Source organism: Megalobrama amblycephala, linkage group LG15 (assembly GCF_018812025.1).
Source record: "Megalobrama amblycephala isolate DHTTF-2021 linkage group LG15, ASM1881202v1, whole genome shotgun sequence".
Classification (NCBI taxonomy): domain Eukaryota; kingdom Metazoa; phylum Chordata; class Actinopteri; order Cypriniformes; family Xenocyprididae; genus Megalobrama; species Megalobrama amblycephala.
In genome coordinates this window covers 4,515,114-4,528,728 of record NC_063058.1, presented here as the reverse complement: position 1 = coordinate 4,528,728, position 13,615 = coordinate 4,515,114, and the positions used below count along the sequence as shown (strand labels likewise).

Sequence of the window (13,615 nt, the reverse complement as noted above, 5' to 3'; positions counted from 1 at the left end):
AACCACATCTTGGGGAAAGCCATGCAACCTCAAGACATGCTGCAATACAATCTCAGCGGTCTGTGGAGCTGAAGGAAGTTTTGGCAATGGAATAAGGTGGCAAGCTTTTGAAAATCTGTCCACAACCACCAAAATCACTTTGTTACCTTGGGAGAGTGGTAGGCCCGTTACAAAGTCCATTGAGATATGCGACCAAGGCCGAGCAGGGACAGGAAGGGGTAGCAACTGACCTTGTGGACGAGATCTGGAACTCTTATGCTGGGCACAAATGGGGCATGCAGCAACAAAGGATTTGACGTCATCAGCAATCTTGGGCCACCAGAAGCGTCTGCAAATAAACTCTAGTGTCCTACTGACACCTGGGTGGCATGTGATTGATGAGGAATGTCCCCACTGCAAAACATCAGTGCGCACTTTTTTAGGTACAAAAAAACGGCCAGGTGGCCCATTACCTGGGTCAGCTTCTTGCTGCTGTGCATTTCTAACAATGGTCTCTATTCCCCATCTTACTGGAGCCAGGATCTTGGAGGGAGGGATAATCGAGACCGGGGTTGAAACCATGTTGGGTGGGTCAAACTGTCTGGAGAGAGCATCAGGCTTTTGATTCTTAGATCCTGGTCGATAAGAGAGAACAAAGTCAAATCGATTAAAGAATAGAGCTCCCTTGGCGGGAGTTCAGTCTCTTGGCCTCTTGTATATAAGCTAGATTTTTATGATCGATCCATACAACAAATGCATGTTTGGCCCCCTCCAACCAGTGCCTCCATTCCACCAATGCTAGCTTGACTGCTAATAACTCCCTGTTGCCAATATCATAGTTACTTTCAGTAGGAGAAAGCTTGTGTGAAAAGGCACAAGGATGTAATTTGTCGTCTTTTCTGGTCCGCTGGGAAAGTATAGCTCCGACCCCTACCTCAGAAGCATCCACCTCGACTATGAAGGGCAGCCAAGGAAAACCAAGGATTAAAGGAAATTCTGGTGACTTAATTACATAAAACTGTATAACTTCTTGGTGACCCCCAACCCAGAGACGTACAGGAACAGTGCTCAGACTCACCCGACCAGAACCCAGAGGCCTTCCATCCAATGCAGTGATGGTCAGGGGATCATCCAGGTTGGTAAGTGGCACCTGAAGATGTCTGGCAATTTCCACATCCATAAAGTTTCCAGCAGCCCCAGAATCCACGAAGGCCTTTAAGGGATGTGACTGACCATTCCATAAAAGATGGGTAGACAAGAGAACTCCAGTAGATGCTGAGTTGGGAGAGGTAGTCTCATCACAGTCCTCCCTTTACTGGATGAGAGTTGGCTTTTCCCGAAAGGATTGGGCAGAGAGCTCTAAAGTGGCCAGGTTCACCACAGTACAGACAGCATCTATCCTTGATTCTGCGGTTTCGCTCTGATTGGGAGAGCCGTGATCGACCCAGCTGCATGGGTTCCTCAGTGGTAGTAACAGATGAGGCAGGATGCTCACGAGGCAGGGGCAGTACCAAGGAATTGGGAACTGGGAACATATCTAGAAGACTCTATGCGCTCCCTACGCCTCTCTCGAAAATGATTATCTAGTCGGATGGCCATATCAATCAGGGATTCTAGGTCCATTGCAGGGTCTCGGGCTGCCAATTCGTCCTTGAGTTCATCAGAAAGTGCTCTATTGAAAGCAACAGTCAGTGCTTCCTGATTCCAGCCACTCTCCATAGCCAGGGTTCGAAATTCCTCGGCTAATTCTGCGACACTTCGAGTACCTTGGGTTAGCTGAAGGCGGCGGCTAGCTGCCTCACGTCCCCTTACTGGATGTTCAAACACCCGCCTTATCTCGTCAATAAAGAGATTGTAATCAGAGCAGACTGCTGGTTTTGGAGACTGCTCCCACAGTGTAGTGGCCCAGGCTAGGGCATTTCCAGACAAAAGGGTAATAGCATAGGCCACCTTGCTACGTGATGTAGGAAACTTACTTGGTTGAAATTCAAAGTTCAGTGAGCACTGGGTAAGGAAGCCCCTGCACCTGCCAAGGCTTCCATCATACCTTTCAGGGTGAGGCAGATGAATCTCAGAGTTGCTGGTAGAGGTGCTAAGAGGTGCTAGTGGAGACTGGGGTTGAGAATCAGCGTTCCCCTGTGGGTTCGAAAGAGCTTGAAGGTGTTGTAAAATTTCTGTGATGGCTTGTCCCAGTTTTGATACAGCCACTTCCTGTTGAGCAAGGACTTGTTCATGTCGTTCCATGGTGGCTGCCTGGCTTGAAACAGCAGCTAAAATTCATTCTGCATTGGACAATGGTTGAGCTTCCTCTGCTGGGCTTGTGTTCATGGTTCAGTCCTACTGTTATGATCCCACTGGGGATCGAACTCGGGTCTCTGGTGTGTGTGTGACCTTGATGCAGAACACTCCACCACAGGAGGAGATCAAACCCAAATGCAGAGGAATAAAATACAATGAGACCCCAAGAATCTGAGTCTTGTCTTTTGACTTTTACTTCAAGAAGGGTATACAGAACATTAGCACAGTCTTAGGTAGCACATTAGATGGGTCTGAGCAGGTAACAAAAAAACTCTCCTTGATAGGTTATCCAAAAAGGTTTTCTTTTTTCAAACAGAAAAGATCTTCTCAAAAATCAGTCCAATGAGAAAATCAAGGAGTCCACAGTTCACAAAAAGATGACAAAAAAACATGTAATCCAAGACCAAAACAGAAGGCAGAAAAAGATTCAAACCCATAAATCCTTAGAGATGACAAATGCATAGGCCAACATCAGGACTGAACAAGAACAACAAAACAGTGAGGCCTTAAATAAGGTTTCCCATTAGAAGTGATTAAACACAGGTGAGATAATTACAACCATTAAACAAAGAGAAATTAGTCTGGGTCGAGACAGCACCATCTAGTGGTGAAAATAAGGAATTACAGACAAAACATCACAACAGTGATCCATTAAAACATACAACATAGCTATTTCAATTCAGACCTAGATATTATTACTATTACTCCACTAAGTCTGAAATATATTGTTTGCTGCAAACATGATGATTTTAAATTTATTAATTATTAATTTACTATTAATAAATGTGTAAAGTTGTAAAAAATGGAAATACTTAAAGTAGGCTAACTACGTTACCTCACATGGGTGAATGGTTGGATTCCACAAATGGTAATAAAACATATATTAGGCAATACAACATTTACTGTAGCAGCCATACAATTTACTGGTGATGTAATTTTAAAGGTGCCCTCGAATGAAAAATTGAATTTATCTTGGCATAGTTGAATAACAAGAGTTCAGTACATGGAAATGACATACAGTGAGTCTCAAACTCCATTGTTTCCTCCTTCTTATATAAATCTCATTTGTTTAAAAGACCTCCGGAAAACAGGCGAATCTCAACATAACACCGACTGTTACGTAACAGTCGGGGTGTACGCCCCCAATATTTGCATATGCCAGCCCATGATGTTCCCAACATTATCATTATGAAAGGCATTGGACAAGTGCAGAACGTCTGGATGTGCACAGCTGAATCAACAAACTAGGTAAGCAAGCAAGAACAACAGCGAAAAATGGCAGATGGAGCGATAATAACTGACATGATCCATGATATCATGATATTTTTAGTGATATTTGTAAATTGTCTTTCTAAATGTTTCGTTAGCATGTTGCTAATGTACTGTTAAATGTGGTTAAAGTTACTGTGGTAACTTGGCATCAAAAGACCACATCAGAGAGGCGAATGCAGGTGAAGAGGTTTACTATAAACTGGTCGTAAACACTATACAGTCAACACCAACAGCCTGGCTATCTAACAGCACAGAACACTCTTCTTCAACAAGTGATTTTCCACTCAACATAAACATATACACCCCCTAGCGGCCAACCACTGGAACTGTCAGAATTGCACTCAGTTTACTACAGTTACCATCGTTTCTTACTGTATTCACGGAGACAAGAGCCGTCGCTATTTTCATTTTTAAACACTTGCAGTCTGTATAATTCATAAACACAACTTCATTCTTTATAAATCTCTCCAACAGTGTGTAATGTTAGCTTTAGCCACGCAGCACTATCAAACTCATTCAGAATCAATGTAAACAATATAACAGTATACAATACTCACATAATCTGACGCATGCATGCCGCATGCATGACGAACACTTTGTAAAGATCCATTTTGAGGGTTATATTAGCTGTGTAAACTTTGTTAAGGCACTGTTTAAGGCAAGCGCGAGCTCTGTGGGCAGAGAGCACAGGATTTAAAGGGGCCACAGCACAAATCGGCGCGTTTATAATGATGTCCCAAAATAGGCATTAAAGGTCCCGTTTTTCGTGTTTTTTTGAAGCTTTGATTGTGTTTATAGTGTGCAATATAACATGTGTTCATGTTTCGCGTGTAAAAAAACAGTATTTTTCACATAAATTACTTATCTGTATACCGCTGTTTCCACTGTCATAAAAACGGGCTGATGACTTCCTTGTTCTATGAAGTCCCTCCTTCAGAAATACATAACGAGTCCTGATTGTGCCAGCGGTTCCTGTGTTGTGATTCGACAGCTCTGAGCGCACCGTGCCCGGAAAAGTCACGCCTCTTACCATAACGTGGAGATGCATGCGCTCAGTGTTATTGTAAACATGTCTTTAATTTTACCCTATCAATTTGAGCCGGAATCAGACCCGGTGATTGGACTGCGGGATGAAAATAACAGCGTTTCGACGACATGGCGACAAACACACTCTACAAACGCAACTCTTGTGTATTCCTGTGGGCGGAGGTTAGTCAAAAAACTGTTTTAGTCACGTCATTAAAGAAGGAAGTAGAGGGATGTAGTCCAAACTGGCCGTTCGATGTAGGCGACTTCTGTTAAATAAAATATCTCGCTTGGCATTGAACTTTGAGCTTTAAAATTATACAGATTTTATTTATACTCTAACAACAACATTACACACTAACTAAAGTTTGAAACATGGGATCACGAAGAACGGGACCTTTAAAAAAAAATTAATAAAAAAAAAATCTATGGGGTATTTTGAGCTGAAACTTCACAGACACATTCAGGGGACACCTTAGACTTATATTACATCTTTTAAAAACATAATCTAGGGCACCTTTAAAAAAAACTGTTCTATTGTGCTTCTGATTTGGCAGTGAAATTCGCAGATTTTGGGAGCGTGAGATGTGAAGGATTCTATGGTCCAGTTAGTATTTTCACCCCATAATGGCGGCCGCGCTACTGGAGCGCCATCTAGTGGCTGTTAGCAAAAAAGTATCGAAGTGTCGCCTCTTGGGTTCTAAGCTCTTTGGACATATTACCTCGTCATAACTGCATCTTTAACGGACGTTCTGACGCTTATTTACGGAACCTGTAACTGTTTAAACTACCCTGGCAATCATCTTGTCACAGTTAAAACCCTCCACATTTAATTAAATTTATTTTCCTACCGTTTCGGAAAGAAATGTAGTCTGACATTGATCTGCCAGTCATGGGTCTTTCATGCAGAGAACTCTCCTCATCTTTGCATAATGATGCATTTAAAAATTAATGATCAAACGCATCGTTATAAAAGTTCACAACTCTGTTGCAGATGAAATATAATGTGGATAACATTTAATAAATATCTTTTCGTTAGGTTATATTGATTATTAATTATTCAAGCCCCTTTATCTTAACCGCTCTGCTTAACCGTCGGACCTCGCAAGTGTTTTCCACATAACTTACTATTCAGATCAGAAAGAAGTTCGAAAGCACTTGCGCTCAATGCACGAAACTTACTTTTAGCGTTAGGTAACGTTAAGTGCCTATTGCCAACATAATCCAATCTGAAGTTAATACATACATTGTTCGACCGGACATAATAACTGTTATTTGTGTTTGCGCACGTGGTATCAGGAAGCAATGTATAGGCCTACACACATGACGGCAAAGCGCATATTGAGTTACCCCTCATCTTATTTTACTGCAACTATCTGTTTCTGCTTCTTTATCATATTTATAGTGTGTGATTATAAATTACCTTATATCCTACATCACATATTTTGATTTTGGACGTCTAGTCACTTAATATCTTATATCAGAATATTATATAACTGTTAAGCTTACTATGAATATTAAAATACGGTGATCAATGTGTTCTGTATCATAGCTACATGAATGACCTTTGCAGCAAAAAAAAAACAGCATCAGAATCAGTTAGGTATTCAGTGAGATATGATTAATTAAATGCGCTGACAGCTCATTGCACCTGGCAAACAAGTTACACTGAGTGGAGCTGGCGACCGATCCAAGATGGCGGCTCCACGGCTCAACCGTGCCAATAGGCAGTAGCGTTCGATTGGGCGTCTACAGATGAAAAGATGATGTTTGAGTTTGATGATGAACTCGCTCTGCATTTGATTACGCAATGGGGAACATCACGTGACCCAGGTGTCTGAAAGCAACTATCCAAGAACTCCAATCCCTATTGGCCGGCGACAGCCTATGACGTCATATGGTGCGACCCGGAAGTATAAAAGGAGCGCCTGGAGAAACAGAAGACATCTCATCGTCTTTCGGTCCTGTTCTGTTTGATTACGACTATACCAACTCCGGTAGGGTTTTTATATATATGCCTTACAAACGTTCAAGAGAGTGTGTTTATCCGTGTCCCCGGGTTTGACACTTGATATACACATTTTCTGGGCGTTTTCTGTCAGGAGACAGTGCTTGAGGGCGCTGTCTGTGTTTGAATTGTTTACTGTGAGCGTCTCCCTAACGGGATGCTCCGTTCTCGTTTGGCACTCTTCCCAAGGGAAGAGCTGTCTGCATCGGTGCCTGATGATTCTAGCACCGTTTGTGCTGAGGCACAGCGGTGGCTGCGATCATAGGGCTCGCAGATGAGCTCGTTGGGAAGTTTGAGAAAGTTGTCTCTCTCTCGGCTGGCGAGGATGACTGGATGACGTTCGTGTTTGACATCATCGTGTCCGGCAGTGAGCGCTCCTCTGGCTGTTGTGTGTGTGAAGCTGCTGTGAGTTTGAGACACGCTTTTCGGTGGGCTGCAGCTGCCGTGAGAACGCGTTAAGAAACGCAACGGACGGTTTGACGAGCGGTTCCTTTCTGTCCTTCCGTGACTTTCCATTCCTTTCTGATCTCAGCGTTTGAGATCGGGAGGGCATGGAAAATCACCTAGCCGTTCAGATTTGTATCTGAACCCAGACAGACGGGAGGAGGATGGAGCGAGAGTGAGATGGGTGATCGATTGTAAACACCGTTGCGTTTGTAATCGATTCCCCAGCTACTTAAGCCCCGGGAATACTTCACTTTCCGCGCCCGGACACATCGCGCGCGCAGACAGAAACTTTCAAAGTATACTACACCACGGATGCGCGTGGATGACCGCGTTCGACACATGCGCAGTATAGTTTTTTTCTATGCTTTACCAGACATCGGAGAGCAGCACTGAGACATGTCATCAACGGGACATTCTCTGGGCATGATGGGAGAAGAAAAGTGCATCCTTTCCCATATTTTTTACTTATCTCCCTCCATGAATTTGCCACCCTAAACACGTCTTTGTACTCTTTAAAACATGAATTGTACAAATGTGGGTACTTTCTAATCTCTTCGCACAAACGCTGGTCAAGTTCGCCGTCCATTTGTTTTTTCAAGCATGTTGTTTTTAAACTGCCCTTTTCACACTCTTCTTCGACGTCTGAACACTGTGCTCAATACTGTGGGTATTGCCACCTAGTGGACTCTTCTATACTGCTTGCGCATGCGCTGTTGGATGCGGACTGTCTGCGCGGTCTCGAAATTTGGGCTGCACGCGGCCAGGATGCAAAATTACATCATGCGGACGGTGCACGAACGCGGACGCCCGAAGTATACCCGGGGCTTTAGGGCAATTTACATCTACCCTCTCCTCTTCTTCTTCCACCTCCTGTGTATATATATATATATATATATATATATATAATTATTAGGGGTGTCCTCGACTACGGATTTACATAGTCGAATCCGATTCGAATCAGATTGCCTATATTCGACTGATAGTCGAATCATATATGTTGGGGTTGGGGTTGGGGTTGGGGGGGGGGGGGTGATTTGAGCTTGAAAAACAGCAGTCCACTAGAGAGTGCGCACGGACTTTGAAAGGGCTGCGCGCTGAACTGTGCACGAGATGGAGCGGGACACGGAAAATGAAGTAGGCCAAGGGGCGGTCACACTGCACTGTTCGTTCCATTGACTTCCATTCAAACGCATGCGAATGCGTCAGACCGGAAACGCAAGCTCGTGCGAAGAATTTCGCATTTCGCTGCGTTCCAAAGTTCAAGTTTGGTGAACTCTGACCTGCGAATTCGCATCACGTGAAGACGTGCGACCAGTAGAAGCAGTGGCACCCCCAGAAAATTTTAATAGGGGTGGCCAGACGAGGCCACAGCAATTCTTGGGGTGGCAAAATAAATAAATAAATAAATAAATATAAATATATATATATATATATATATATATATATATATATATATATATATATATATAGGCCCATGGGCGACATTTGGGGGGGCAAGGGGGGGGGCAAGGGGGGCAAGGGGGGCACTTGCCCCCCCATAATTTTTCCCGTCCACTACAATTTGAAGCGGTTAAGGCCCGGGTATATTTCATTTCCTGGATACCGCTCCGTCACTCCGTCTCGCGCACAGTTGAGCGCGAGCCTTACAAAGATACTCTTTTGCCCGTGAGCGTGGAAAGACAGTCACAAAAAAACGCGGCCCCTATTCAGACAGTGTTGGATAAAACAGTTTAACGCTTTGATGACGTGCCTGAACACCGTTTATCCCTTCACAGTGGCGTAGCCTATATTGGCGGGGCACGCAGGGCTATTAAATTCTTATTCTTATTATTATGCTACTTTTATTATTAAAATGATATTGTATTTCATTAGCTTCGCAATATCATGGCGCATATCACTGCAACCGATGCGCTGACTGTGAGTGACCATAGGCTACTCCTCATTTAAAAAACAACTTGTTGAAATATTTTCGTATAATTCCTTTTTATTTTTTTTCCTCACTATGGACCTCAAGAGAAATATCAAGAAATAAATTAACAGTCTCTAAGAGGATATGCGCCGTTAACGCAGCGACAGATGGCAAAAGCTCAGTCAGTTTTTACTTTCAGTTTCTGTAGCAGCTGCGGCTCTGTATGGGCAGGTGGGGCAGAGCCTCACCAAAATATTCATCCTAAAATAGAGGCCTACTACCTCTATGTACACTGAATTATTAATAAATTATAAATGTGTTCAGCATTCTGCAACAAATATTTTTCAGATATGCTAGACGATTTTAAGTCGTAAAGTTATCAGGGTATATTAAAATGTAGCGCATGGATTCGACAGGCATGTATTCATAATACTAAGCGGGGCAGCCGGTCTCAGAGCTCTTCCCAGCTCTACAGCGCCACACAACTTTGCTATGTAAATCTGTGGTGTAAAATGGAACTGCAGCACCCTCTCATAGAGAGCCATTGTGGCAGATTTCTGGCTGCCCCGCTTATTTCCACGTTAAACACACCTCACGTACACCTCGCTCCAGACCAAGACGATATCAGTCCGCTTCAGATATGTGTCTGCATCAGGTCAGTAACTGTTTGGCATGTCTGTTCTTCCTATGTGGAGTAGCGTATCTTTAATTTAAACGTGCTCATGTTAATAGCTTTTATAGTGGTTCTGTTGTTTGTTTGTTACGGTGACCGGGAGGGGACATGTTCGGTTCACTTAGTTTTGTCGTGGCCACGACATATAAACTCGTGGGAACGTGATAATATGTCGTGGCCACAAGATATTAATTCGTGGGAACGTGATAATATGTCGTGGCCACAAGATATTTATTCGTGGGAACGTGATAATAAGTCGTGGCCACGAGATCGTTTTGTCGAGGTAACGACATCCTTATGTCATGGCCACGCGATGTAAAGTCGTGGCCTCGAGATCATATGGTGAGGCAACGAGATATTTTTCTCGTGGCCACGACTTCATTATGTTGAGGGAACGTGTAAGGCTTGATTTTCCTGCTAAACAAAAACTGAGATAAAGTGTCCTGCAATAAAGTAATAAAACTTTAATCTGGAAAGAAGATCTCAAAGAAGTAGCAATGGACAACGCCTTGCCCCCACTCCAAAAGGACACCGAAAGAGAGCGAAGTCCGAAGAGACCGAAATCCGGTGGGGCTGGAGAGTTAAACAACCACATGTTATCAGGGACATGATAGCAGCAGTGTAGATGAGAAATGATATCCCTTGCTTTAACTTTAAAGATCTCCTTGTTTGCCTAAGCAACAGGAGGTTAACCTTAAATTGGAATAACACCATCCAAATTTTATTCTGGTATTCAACAGAGGGCTGGAAATTAAAAACCTAAATTCTGAGGTAAAGAGCTACATGTTTATTTGCCTTGCTGCAACAACGTTGCAACATTGAAAATAAGCAAATGGTTACGTTGAAAAAAAAAAAAAATCTTGTGATTGGATAAGCCAAAAGATAACAAGGGAGAAAAATCTCTTACTGGAATCCTTTGTGTTTGAAATGTTAAGCTGGACAAAATAATGTTGTAAAACTAAAAAGTTTTCAAAAGAAAAGATTTGGGTATATTTCTGTCTCAGTCCTAGAGAACTGCTGCCATGCAGAAGTCCTGGAGAGACTGCAATTGGGAAAATATACTAAATGTTGAAACTGATGTATATAATGATAATTGAGAGACTTTTAACCAAGCCTGAGGATTTCACCTATTCAGAGGACATGCTCAGCTTGTCTTTGTTTCATAAAAGAAATTTAGCCAAAGAATAAGATTAATTACACCACTTTGAAATTGTTCAAGAGGTGCTAAGAAGGTTTACGACTGATGCCATAAATAGTGTAAACAGCACCGGTTAAGGCTCAGTCTTATAAAACATATCTTTTACCTTGGTCTTATCAGACCTTAAAATTACTGCACTCTTGTATGTTGTTCAGTATCTCAAAAGAGACTGAAAAAACAAACCGACCAAAAATTAATCTTTGTGCTCTCAATCAGACCTGTGTTTGTCCAACCTTTCTTTTCATATCCAAATAGATTCTCAGGAGAAAGTAATTGATAACATCTTAGCCCAAAAATAAGAAAATTGTGTCCAATTCTATGTTGTAGTCACAAAAATCTTAAAACTGAGCAAATTATTTGACCCAATATTCGCAGCATCAAAGTCTGTAACTGTTTCCAGTTTGTCTTGTTGCTGTGAACACAATGTAATGCCATCACAGCTGTAGCTGCAGGGCCAAATGCCTTCTAAAAGATCAGTAAGGTGATAACAAGTCAATCTAGACAAATTACTCAGCCAAGACCCTTTGATACCAGCAAATAAAATTATTTTTAATTCATACTATTTTAATATAATATAATTTATATTATGATCACATCATGATATATTATATTATGATGGCCAGGGATGGCCTTTAATCTCATGATGATTCAAGCAATGGCTTGGAAGAAGAAAGAATTTTGGAGAGGAGCAGAAGGAATTAGAATGTAGTAAGATGGAACCAGAATGTAGACAGAAGTTGGGAGCACTATCGGTGCTGAAATAATTATGAGGAATCAATGGAAGGATTCAAATTTGTAATTGTGTTAGACACATTGTTCTCACAGAACACACATTCTAGTTGTTTGTGCTACATGTGCACCTAGACTAGTTGAGTTTATTCTTTAAAACACATGACTGCCTTACTGTAAGTGATGCGTTGACACACTTAGGTTTGAGGTTAGATGCTATGCATTCTAGACCATGTGTCTTGTGTAAGTTGGAATAACTAGTACTGAAATAGTACAACATGTGTGTCTGTGTTAAATTTGTTTGTCTCCTAAGTGGAACACTCAGCTATCTCCCATATAGCTGCAGTTAAACCATGCACAGGAGCATAGAATTGCCATAAGGCTACAATGTGCTTCACAATTGCATTAAATAAGTTGTTGAGAAAAATGGAAGGAATACATAAAATTAATGGGAAAGAACTTCTTTATCTTCTATCTGTGCAAGAATCTTTAATGAGAAAAATTACAATGCCAAGTATTTAACAACTAAAACAATCAACCCGATTGTCATATCTTGAATAGGCTAAATCCATTCAAGATCAAAACATGAATTAAAATTTGATTCTATTGATCTGTAACCCAGTGACAAGAGGAAGTATAAGTTTTGATTTTCTTTTGCAACAAAACCACAAACAAAGTGGACAAGTGTTAGCAAACTCCTCTCTGGGAGCGCTAGAACATGTATGGGATCTGATCAAGTTATTTTACTGGGCATGTAATTAAAGTTGTGTGAAATGTTAATATCAGGCAGAAACTCTTCTGTTTTTACAGACCACAGAGGTCCAAATGGTCAAGTATTTGAATGACCCCATAAATACCGATTGCTAAACAAACAGCACAACACCACAAAAGGTGATCTGGTGTCCTAATCACAGATCTGGTTAGTGTGAGATTCTCCCAGGAAACACAGGTGTGATAAAACTCACAACACAACAGACTGTGTAAGCACAGCTGTGATAGCAACTCAAGGTGTAAGATTCTCTGACAATGCTTAACACCAGCAGTCAGATCTGACCACTAACATTCAGTTTTATCTGGCCTTTTCTTTGCAGAAACAAAATCATAATAATGATCTATGTCTCTGTAAACTAAAACAAATTTTCTTCTAATGGCATACAATCTTAACAGATTAAAGCCATCTACCACAACTGCCTGGATAAACCATTCAAGAAAAATGAAGATAGCACCATCTATCTTAACATAATTTGTTTGAAGGTTCGAGATAAACTGTTTTCCCTGTGTGTCTGTTTCCTTTTCAGGATTGACAGCTGCCATTTTAAGGGCCATGATACACAACTTTACACGCAGGAGATGGGGGTGTAGAAACTTCACGGGGCCATCCACATCTCATGACACTAATAGAGACATGGCCTCCCAGTGTAGAACTGGAACTAAATTATGCAACACAATTATGGTAGGATAGACACCACCCATCTTCTACACAAACATACAGAACACACACTACAAACTCACAACATCCCTACCTGGCATTCACATAATGCAAATCTAACATACATCATTCACCTTCATACATATAGGACAAAGGAAATTATTGTCGTAATTTCTTTTCCTTTTTAACTGTGTCAATTTTGAGGTATAATGGAAACACTGTAATATGCAGGACATGTGCATGGCTTTAGTCACACATCAATTAATAGAATTTTTGATCATTCAAATTACAAATTCAAAATCTAAATGAGACCTATTCAGTAATGTAACTGGTCTCTTTCAGTCCTTGGCATTGTTGCAAACTAGGAGGGCCCCCTAGTTTCCAACATATGACTAATGACAAATTGAACTAAACAGTTAGAACTGAAATGCAGGCATTTCTATAAATCAGGTACTCAATTCCCAGACCTCTATTCTTGAGTGTGACTTAGCCTGTGCATCAAATGCACAGATGATGGTTGTAAAAGCTAAACAAGAGATTTTAAGTCTCCGTTTCTGTAAATTCCATTCTCTAATTGACTTGATTGAAGCATAAGTTCTGCATTAAGGATGTGCAGTTAAAACAACTATTATAGACAGTTTTATAAT

General features: G+C 41.5%; 1 protein-coding gene across 1 annotated transcript in view; it reads right to left on the bottom strand.

Annotated features, from left to right (window-relative positions):
* LOC125246551 overlaps positions 1–13,615 on the bottom strand; it is a 224,906-nt gene that overhangs the window by 131,609 nt on the left and 79,682 nt on the right.